Consider the following 10,267-nt stretch of genomic DNA (forward strand, 5'->3'; position numbering starts at 1 on the left):
ACTATCGCGCAGGTAGCTAATTATCCCGTCCATGGCCCAGACATTGATGGGAGGCGGCTGGCACAAAGGGTGGAGGATCTGAGACGCTCATAACATCGGCATTTATCTGGGTTTGCAGAGATGAAGATATAGGTATAGCCGTTCGGGCTTGTAAAACAATTAGCTGTACATATTGCTTCGAACGCAGTGACTTGTGTTGATTGCTGAAACTAAAATCACATCACACACACACGCGCGCGCGTGCACACACGAACACACGCACACGCACGCACACGCACGCACAAACGAACACACAAAAACACGAACGCACGCACGAACACACGTACACACGCACACACACACACACACATACACGACCACATGCATGAAGTGATGTCCCTTTTTTGTGTTCAAAATATGACGTTATTTATATGAGGGAAAAAATGATGTGATTTGCGTTGTTTGGGCTAAGTGTGTTTATTAGTTGTATAGAATATTGAGAACCTCCCATTTATTTATGTGGGTTTGATACTTATTATTGTTTAATGCTATTAGCTCTTCTATTTTGATTCATAATATCAGATAATGCAAAAATGCATCGAAAGATAATTGTCTGCCATTACATTTTGTTGAGCTAATATAAAATTTCATTAGGATAATTTAAAAAATACAGATATTACTGTACTGAATGGTTTGTGGTTTCAAAAACAGGCTTAACATGCTGGATCCACTTGATTTACTTTTTATCGTTTACATTTGTAACGCATTTACAGCAGATATTGACATTTTACCGAATACACAGTGGTTAAGTTCAATCATTTTCTTTTCATAGGAAAAACGAAACATTTTTCCCAACGTTAGTTCTTGTTATGTACACAAGTGGACCCTTTTTCCGGTATATGGTGTTGGAGGTCGTTAAGCACTAGAAATAAGTGTTATTTTGCATTAAAATTAGTGAATTGACTATAACATGTAGGAAAAATATTTAGTGGTCTTTAGCCTAGAACTATATTCCGTTAAACTCGCAAATTTATCTGATTCACATCATTCAATAATACACAGTAGAGTAATAGTATGACATATCTTCTAGCCAAAAAATCATACAAAATACTCGTTGCGTGTAAAACGTTAGAGTGGGGCGTATCTTTCAGGAGTAACCTATTGACTTGCGCCACGCTCTAAGAACCAAAATTACTTTGGTTTAAAGTGTCGGAAAGTGGAGTTGTCGGTTCGCCCTCGGAATAACTTTTCAAATTTCTAGCCCGATATGGTGCAGTTTGGGTCTGTTTTTACTTTATTTCTCCTTTATTGAAATAAAAAGTTATTTGGACTATTTTAGGGGGGGGGGGGGCTAGCGCCGGGTGCGTCCCTAATCCCCCCTCTTGGATCCGCTAGTGATTATCCCGATCTTTTTCTCGAAGAAGGAACTCAGGTTCGTTCTAAAGTTTCATAAATATGCCAATGGGTTTTAAACACAATCTACATTCGATAACTGAATGATGCTCCCAATTTCATGTTTCCACCATGGTAAGATACGCAAAACTAAATTGCACTTGTGGGTTGACAAACATGTTGTTTTTTTCTCGACTCAAAAATGCTTTTATAAAAATGTGTTTTCATAATTCAAGAGCAATCTACTGTGTAAGGACACATTAATAAATCAAAGGCTAAAACAGAGCCTGTGTACACAATCAAGACGCAATGATTATATAGTCATTTACTCATTTAACATAGGCAAGGTTCAGTGGTGCAGTCGTTAACGTCAAACACTCTAGATTCTGTTTCATTTTCATACACATGTATTATATAAATATGTATATTCTTGTAAGATGAACTTGCTCAATGTAGGATTTACATTGGATTGTTTTAAAGTTATGTTATGAAATTAAAAAATGCAAATACTCAATATTTGTTGCGTTATTTATTCACTTTAATGTGTTCGGTACTCTTGAAGTTATACCATTTTACTCTAGTCATTCTCGAATTTTAGACGTCGGCTGAGTATACCATTCCTGCACCATCCCCACGCTGCACATATCTGACAGATTTTAAACAAGACTTTGTCGGAGTACTTTGAATTTGGCCCTAGCTATGCCAAAGGGCAGTGTAAATAACTTTATTTGTACTAATGTTCCATTATTTTAAGAATGGACTTCAAATATTTTAGAATGGACAGTCAACGCTTAAATAATGGACAGTCAGTTCAAATAATGTTGCACAATACTATTACCTACATAGAGTACAAAAAGAACAAATATCGTGATACGAACCGAATTGGTTTTAGGGTCATAGATTAGCGAGTTTTGATGAGACATGCTAACTTATTTCACCACACTATTGATGGATTATCAATAGTTGTCACAGATGGCCAACGGACACATGCAGTGTGTGTCTTTTATCAACAGTTGGAAAAGGTCTATAGAGGCGAAAATTTAAATAAATAAGATAAATACTAATGTATTTTTATGTAAAAATCTATTTTTGCTAAACCTCTTCACTTATTTTTAAGGAATTTTCACTTACTTAAGACAACGTTACAATTTGAACTCTTCAAAGATGAAAATTCATGATACTCTTACACATGAATACTATTTAGTATCCAATAAATATTGACGTAATTAAAACATTCGTGTGTTATTTCAACTAAATCCAATACATAAAACAAAATGCATGACACGTTTAAGTGACCACGCACTTAAAAAACTTTTGGTATGTTTTAACGCACGTGTAAAAATCTCGAAAATAATGATAAATGATCAAGATAAAAAAATATGGAAACCCTATTTATAAAAGCTAATACTTTCCTTATCTTAAATATCATAGCAACATTGGCATTTTTTGCAAAGATCCCCAGAGAATTGAGAGAAATATTCGCGTGTCACCCCAGCGATTTTATATATTCAAAATGAATTTACCTTTGACCCTGTAACCATTAATAAATGTCAACAAAGCGTTTCTTCGTATTCATGTGAAAACTTGCCGGTTTCAATCGTCCAATCTATTAACGGAATCCAAGGTTATCTAATTGACAAGGTACTTCATATTACATCAGATTAAGTTCAGACACAGACAAGTCAGGACGCACAAATCGAAATCAACATTCAATAGGCTATGTAGGTGTCCAGGTAATCAAGAACACAGACAGGTAGGAATTGCTACTTATATATACTTTTTTAAAGTTTAGTCTTTTGTGTACGTCTATTACTTTTTATATATGACTTAATAATCATTAAAAGTCAAGATTGTAATTCAGATTATTAAATTATCTGGTTATCAATTAAGAAGAATTTGATACATAGTCTTTCAAAGTGAGCTAGTTGATATTAAATGTGAAAATCAAGAATTCATAAATAGCAATACATAACTGGATTAAAATAAAGACATTAACATCGAACAAATATCAAAAACATGTTTTGTAAAAAATAATCTTGAAACAAACGATTTAAAAACTGCAGCGGAGTACTATCTTAATAAGACATTTTCTTGCTGTGTACTTTGTAGAACGTTGTAAAGGGGATCTGAAAGTTTTATAAAAAAATCCTCGGAATTTGAATGAAAATAAATAAAACGTCCCTTCGAAATATCCATTTTTGGTTAACCAATACACGTAAGCTACATACCACGCGTTCTTTTGCACAAAACGCGTTGCCATCGCCGGCGAGATTGCGACATCGCGGAAAATTGCGGCGATATAGCAGCGGTAGCCAACGCTCTGGTGCGCGTCATCGATGCGCTCACCTGCTGCTACCGCGTACGACTTCCGAAAACATGCTCGCGGCATATTGCCGCAATGCGGCTTACTGCAATATGCAGGTATTTTAACAGATAAAGGTGGTATAAACAAAAAATTGTTCATATTAATTGAGCCTCGCTCACAAAATTGATTTCCTTCGATTGCGAGGCTAAACAATTTCATTCCCCAAACTTGATAATTATGTCGCTAGAATAATGAGTGCTTGTTTAAGTATTTTATTCAATCAAAATTATGATTTGAGTACGAACCAAGATTTGTAGATTATGAGTCGAGTTTGTATGAGTTTGTGACTATAATTACATTTATATAACGGGAATAAAAACAAAACGGCCTTCAAAAAAATGACAGCTGTCTTATTATAATTACATTGATAACCGTTAATTAACACTTTCGTAACGCCGGGTATCGAGTTGACTCGTAGCGGGGGAACGCGGGGAAAATTATAGAAATAGAACGCGATGATATGATAATGCTTCAATCTCGGCATATAGTAAAAAATAGATTAAAAAGATAACGATCGCGGTAAGGAAAATTACTGAAATGTGCGAAATGTGCAAAGCAACGCAAGGTTGGTAGGGTACGAGTTTTTATTTTCCGAAAGTACATGACAAGTGCTATTATATTAACATTCGAAAGTAAGATTAGGATAAAAATAATATTTTTGACGGATAATTAATGATCATCGACTTAGATAAACAGACTACAAGAATAAGTTCAGTCCTAAGTCAAGAAACTAACAACAAAACACCGACACACGAGTTAAACGAAGAATCTTGATTTTAAAATCTTACCTTAGTAATATACTCTTAAGAAGTGTACATGCATGATGTCATTTTATATAGCTAAGTTGGACTGTATTGTCGCACATTCAAATATGTTTATTTTTCGTACGAATTCCTCAAACGTGTTTATCGCTCGTCTATAGATTTAAGCTACCGACCGCCGTATTTTTTAGTAAATATCAAATTGCCAGTATCGCCTAAGTTAAAAGGTACACCTCTTTCTAATCCACGGTGGATCACCGTAAACCGGATATAGAAGCCTTAGCGAGACGTAAACAACGCAATATGGCAACATTTATGTGTACAATAGATAATATTTTACATGATATTTCTGCCAATTGTTAAGTTTAAATGATAATAAATATTGGATTGTAGTCGTTATATCCAACCAAAAAACATGCGATAAGTCCCAATTTTGTTTGTAAGCAGTAAAATTCGTTTTTTGATTGTAACAGCTCACACAAAATGTACACATATGTTAAATTTATCTCTGATTTTAATTTGAACGGTTCAATAACATTACATTCTGAACTGTAGGAATTATTCATTTTCTCTAAATTAATTGCCAAATTTTGTCTGTGAAAAGCTGCTCCTTATCTGTATACAACCTTCGATATGCTTGCATTATATGGACTGGGTACAGTATTTTCGTTGACTGGGTATAGCTGTATTCCAGATAATAGTGTACTGTGGATGGTAGTATACTGGTTGTGTCATAGTCGTATTATATAATGTTTGTAAAAGCACAAAGAAAACATTAAACGATGATTTAATTTTCAGAACATCAGAGGTCTATGAAAAATAAACGTAATTTAACAAAAGATCTCACATAGGTTTCTTTTAATAGCAAGCATTTAATGTATCAAATGGAGTCATATATGTATTGCTGTATTGTATTCAGTCTGTCGGCCGCTGGTCAACATACTTAAGCACTGCAAATCGCAATCAGGTATCGTCAAATCTTCATTTTGACATAACATGCTAAAATAACTATTGCGCCTGGGTTACAAAATGGGACGTACGATGCAATGCGGTTTAAAATAGTGCAAACGAAAATACCACTTTATCCAAATACGTTTTTAAAATTGCAACGTGAATGTGAATTTAAAAAACAGAATAATCTTAAAGAAATGTTGGTGAGGAACCAATAAAAATAAATACGCAGAATATAGAAAAATGTTGATTCAAAGACACCGCATTTCTTTACGTACTACAAATAGAAAAAATGCTCATCCAATATCGGGTTTCGATTTATTTAGAGTTTATACATTGTATACCCTGAAACATAGGTTTATCACTTAGCTAATTGTATAAAAAAATTAAATGTTAATTTACATCACCTTACGTAATGACAGAGACTTATACCGTTTTGGCCACTTCAAATATTTTTTTATGTAAATTTCATTGTCATTGTACAGATTCTTGACGCGCCCACAGCCTTTAATCGCTTTCAGCGCTTTCAGTTTGGTTTTGTTGGGTTTTAACGCCAAATCGACAACACTGGTCATTTAAAGCTGCACTCTCACAGATTGAACGTTTTGACAACTTTTTTATTCTTGTCTTGGAACGAGCCAATTTTTGCGAAAATCCATGGAAACCAGTTATGTTAGACTGCTGACAAAATAAGATCGCAGATGTTTATATATAAGCTCAAAAATGTTTTATGCATTTTTCTAAAACCGTTAGATTTGATTTTTTGTCAATAATCGTATATCATTGGTGTGCAGATATCTACTCAAAAATTTGCTCTTTCCGAGACAAAAATAGAAAAGGTGATTAAATGGTCAATCTGTGAGAGAGCAGCTTTAAAGGCGTTGCCAGTTTATACAGGATCTACATGGACTTCATAACCGCTGCATTCCTAGGTTTCACTGCAATCGACTGACAGCTTTTCAATTTGAATCAGAATGGTGGCGAAAATTTAAGACATGGTCAGCAATGTGAAGGCTTACTTCTATTTCAGATGTAGAGCATATGCAGGACATGTAATTTACTTAGTTTGAGTTTACGAATTAGAAGTAAATTAATTTCCTTAGTTAAATGAAATGAACGCTAGGCGGCGTTGTAAGTTAGCACGAGGAAAACGAGGTATTGGTCAGTGAATTGGTCATTCAGTTTCGGACAGTCAAACGGACAAGACTTAACTTTTCTTTGTTAATTTTTGAAAACCGGTTTTGATTACACTGTGGGCGACCACGTGGTAGATTATGACTTCGGAGTCCATTCTAAGTACTGAGGATACCAGTTGTGGAGATTCGAACCCTATCCAGTTGCAATTAAGTACTATTTTAGCGGAGTTAAGCAGCTTGAAACAAGAAGTACATGGTAACAGTTATTCAGTGTCATCAGAAGTGAAAAAGTTAAAACTGAGCAAGACATAAAGTGGCGTTTTGAAGGAAACAAAGTTCAGTTTAACTTTAACAATGAATTGTTGGATGCTGTGAAACAAGCAACTTGGGCGTTAGAACATGGAAAGAGGGAATATTGTATTGAACAATTAAGCGAGTTTTCGGACAAATTGCAAAAGAGGAATAAGTTAATTAGGATTGCTGATAGTTCCGAGGGCGGATGGGAGACGGTACGACGGTACGAGTCGAATCCGGTAGCGAGTGATAGTGAAGATGAGACCAAGATTCACCGAGCTGAGAGCAGAGCTCTCAAGAAGAAACGCTCTTCAAGGGGTAAGGGGGCATGATTTTGCTAACACTCGTCAGCCTGTGCAGTCGCCCTTTCTTACGGGAGGTGGGCGAGGTCGTTTTCGTCCATACGGGTCCTTCAGCAACGCTTCCAGTTACGGTCCAGGATCCACTTCCGTTTTCGGCTACAACGCAGTCCTAGGCTTCGGCAGACCACCCGCGCCCGGCCCATGCTTCGCTTGTGGAGAGACCACCCACTTCCGGTGGAACGGCCCCCACGTTCGGGCAGGTGCCCAAGGCGACCAGCCTTCCGGTTCCAGAAAACGAGAATTCTGATGTGACAATAAAAGATGAGTATGACTATAGACGCTTTACTCATGATTTTTACGAGTATGAACAGGGTCAGAAACATATGATTGTTAAGGGCAGATTAAAAGATCACTTTGAATTTTGGCAAAGCATAGGTACTAATGATTATATATTCGACATTATTAAAAACGGTTACATGATACCTTTGTATTCGGAGCCAGAACAAATTTTCTGTAAAAACAATAAGTCTGCTATTTTAGAGCCAGAATTTGTTACTGAGGCCATAGAAGATTTATTAGACAGATGCTTAATAGAGAAATGTAGTAACCCCCCATATGTGGTTAATCCTTTAATTGTTTCAGTTCAGAGTTCTGGTAAAAAACATTTGATATTAGATCTAAGAGAGGTTAACAAACATTTATGGAAGCAATCTGTTAAATAAGAATATATTAAAACTGCATTGGCTTTAATTCAGAAAGGATGTTTCATGATAAAATTTGATCTTACTTGTGCTTATAATTTTGTACAGATTTACGAGCCTCATACAAAGTTTTTAGGGTTTTCATGGAATGACAAGGGAGTTATTCTGTATATTACAGATTCGTAGTAATGCCATTTGGATTATCGTCAGCTTGTTATGGACCAAGTTATGCCGCCCATTGATTAAGAAATGGCGTGGTGAAGGTTTGCTTGTTACCATGTTTCTAGATGATGGCCTAGGTTGTTCGAGCACATATGAAAGTGCGTTGAGATTGAGTTGTCATATTAAGTCTGATTTATTGAGATCTGATTTTATTCCTAACGCGAAAAAATGTATTTGGACCCCATTTCAAAATATTTTTGGGCTGTGATCTTGATACTTTAGAAGGTACCATTTCTGTACCAAAACGTAGATTGAGCAAAGCAAATTCAGCTATCAAAGAGCTAATTGTTTTTGCAAACAAAAATGTTCGTGTTTCTGTGAGGAAAGTTGACAGTAGTTATTGGTAATATTTCTCAAATTATGACTAGGTATTTGAGTGCAGATATTTTGAATGCTAGTCATTGGAATTCGTACATTTTTCTGAGTGATGAAAGCCAACAACAGTTGTTGTTTTGGCAACAAAATTTAGTGTTAGTAAATAACTAAATGTTTGAGCAGTCAAAAACATCTAAAAAGGTGGTATATTCAGATGCTAGTGACATTGGTTACGGGGGGTATGAAGTAAATACTGTAAATGGTGTTTCTCAAGGTGTTTGGTCACAGGAAGAGAGCATAAAATCGTCTACGTGGGGAGAGTTAGTCGCAGTGTACAGAGTACTGTTGTCTTTGGTACATTTCGTAAGACACCAAAAGGTTAAATGGTATACAGATAATCAAGGTGTCAGATCAATTGCCGTCAAGGGTTCTATGAAAAGGGAATTGCAAGATGTATAGTATTTTCCAGTGTTGTATGGTTATCTCTATTTCACTTGAAATGGAGTGGGTTCCAAGGTCGGAAAATGAAAAAGCTGATTATTTGTCGAGGTTATCAGAGTTTGATGATTGGGGAATATCTGATGTCGTTTTGCAAATGATTTTTGAGAGATTTGGTCAATTACAGGTAGATTGGTTTGCATCATATTATAATGCAAAGTTACCGAAATTTTATTCCCGATTTTGAAATCCAAATTGTTCAGGTATAGATGCATTCGCAGAAAACTGGAATGGTCATATAGGATTGTTTGTGCCTCCAATTGCTGTCATTCACAGAGTCATCATGAAAATGGCTAACGATAAAGCGAGAGGTATTTTAGTGTGCCTGTGTTGGAAATCGTCTTTGTTTTGGACATTTTTGTGTAAAAACGGTGTATTTATCGATGAAGTCGTCGATTGGTTTGATTTACCGATCGAGAAGCATTATTATGTAAAATGCAAAAATGGAACGGGGATGTTCGGAAATACTGATTTGAAATATAGAATGCTGGCACTACAGTTTGATTTCAGGAAGGGGAATTAACTGTGATTTTGTAAATATGTAGTATAACAGTGAATAACCTACCCTGGTTGGGTAAATAAACGAGTTTTGTAATATTGCAGCTTTGCTGAGAGGCGGTATCGCCGAAACAATAACATTTGTCATTGCGGTATCGCATAGATGACTTAGCAGAATTGCTTTTTATTGCTTGGTCGATTGTATGATTAAAAAATTGCCACAATGCATAAAAATAAGGCGCATGCCGATGATTGTTTGTGAGATTATTACAATGCTTATAAGAAGAGGACGATTGTCTTCGTTCATGTTACGTTGAAACTAGGCAAGTTCCATTTAAAGAAACAAGACAAATGCTTATTTTTATTTTATACATTTAATTTTCCAGGTTCATGAGGAAGATATTAATAGTCTACCTGATGTCCTGGTGGATAGAGTGAACCTGCTCCCGGACCTGCTACGCCAGTCACGCGCACACAGTACGGACACAAAATACCATGGTGCTTTCATGCGTTTTCATAAATGGGCGTTGTGTAACGGGTTGGGGAGTAGGGACATTTTACCTGCTAGGAGTCTTGCAGTTGCTATTTATTTAGCATCTTTAATTCAAACCGCAAACACACCTAGTCCTGTGATTGCTGCTTAAACGCAATAAAATGGTTTCATGACATAATGGGTTTAGAATCTCCTACAAATTCTAAATTAGTAGTAAACATTTTGGAGGCTGCAAAACGCATATTATCTAAGCCTTAAAAGAAGAAAGACGATAGATATTAATATTTAAATGGTATATACGACAGATTGTATACACAAGAAAACATTAAAAGCCAGCGTATTATTTGCGCCTTTTTGGTA

Source organism: Mya arenaria, chromosome 16 (genome assembly GCF_026914265.1).
Source record: "Mya arenaria isolate MELC-2E11 chromosome 16, ASM2691426v1".
Classification (NCBI taxonomy): Eukaryota; Metazoa; Mollusca; class Bivalvia; order Myida; family Myidae; genus Mya; species Mya arenaria.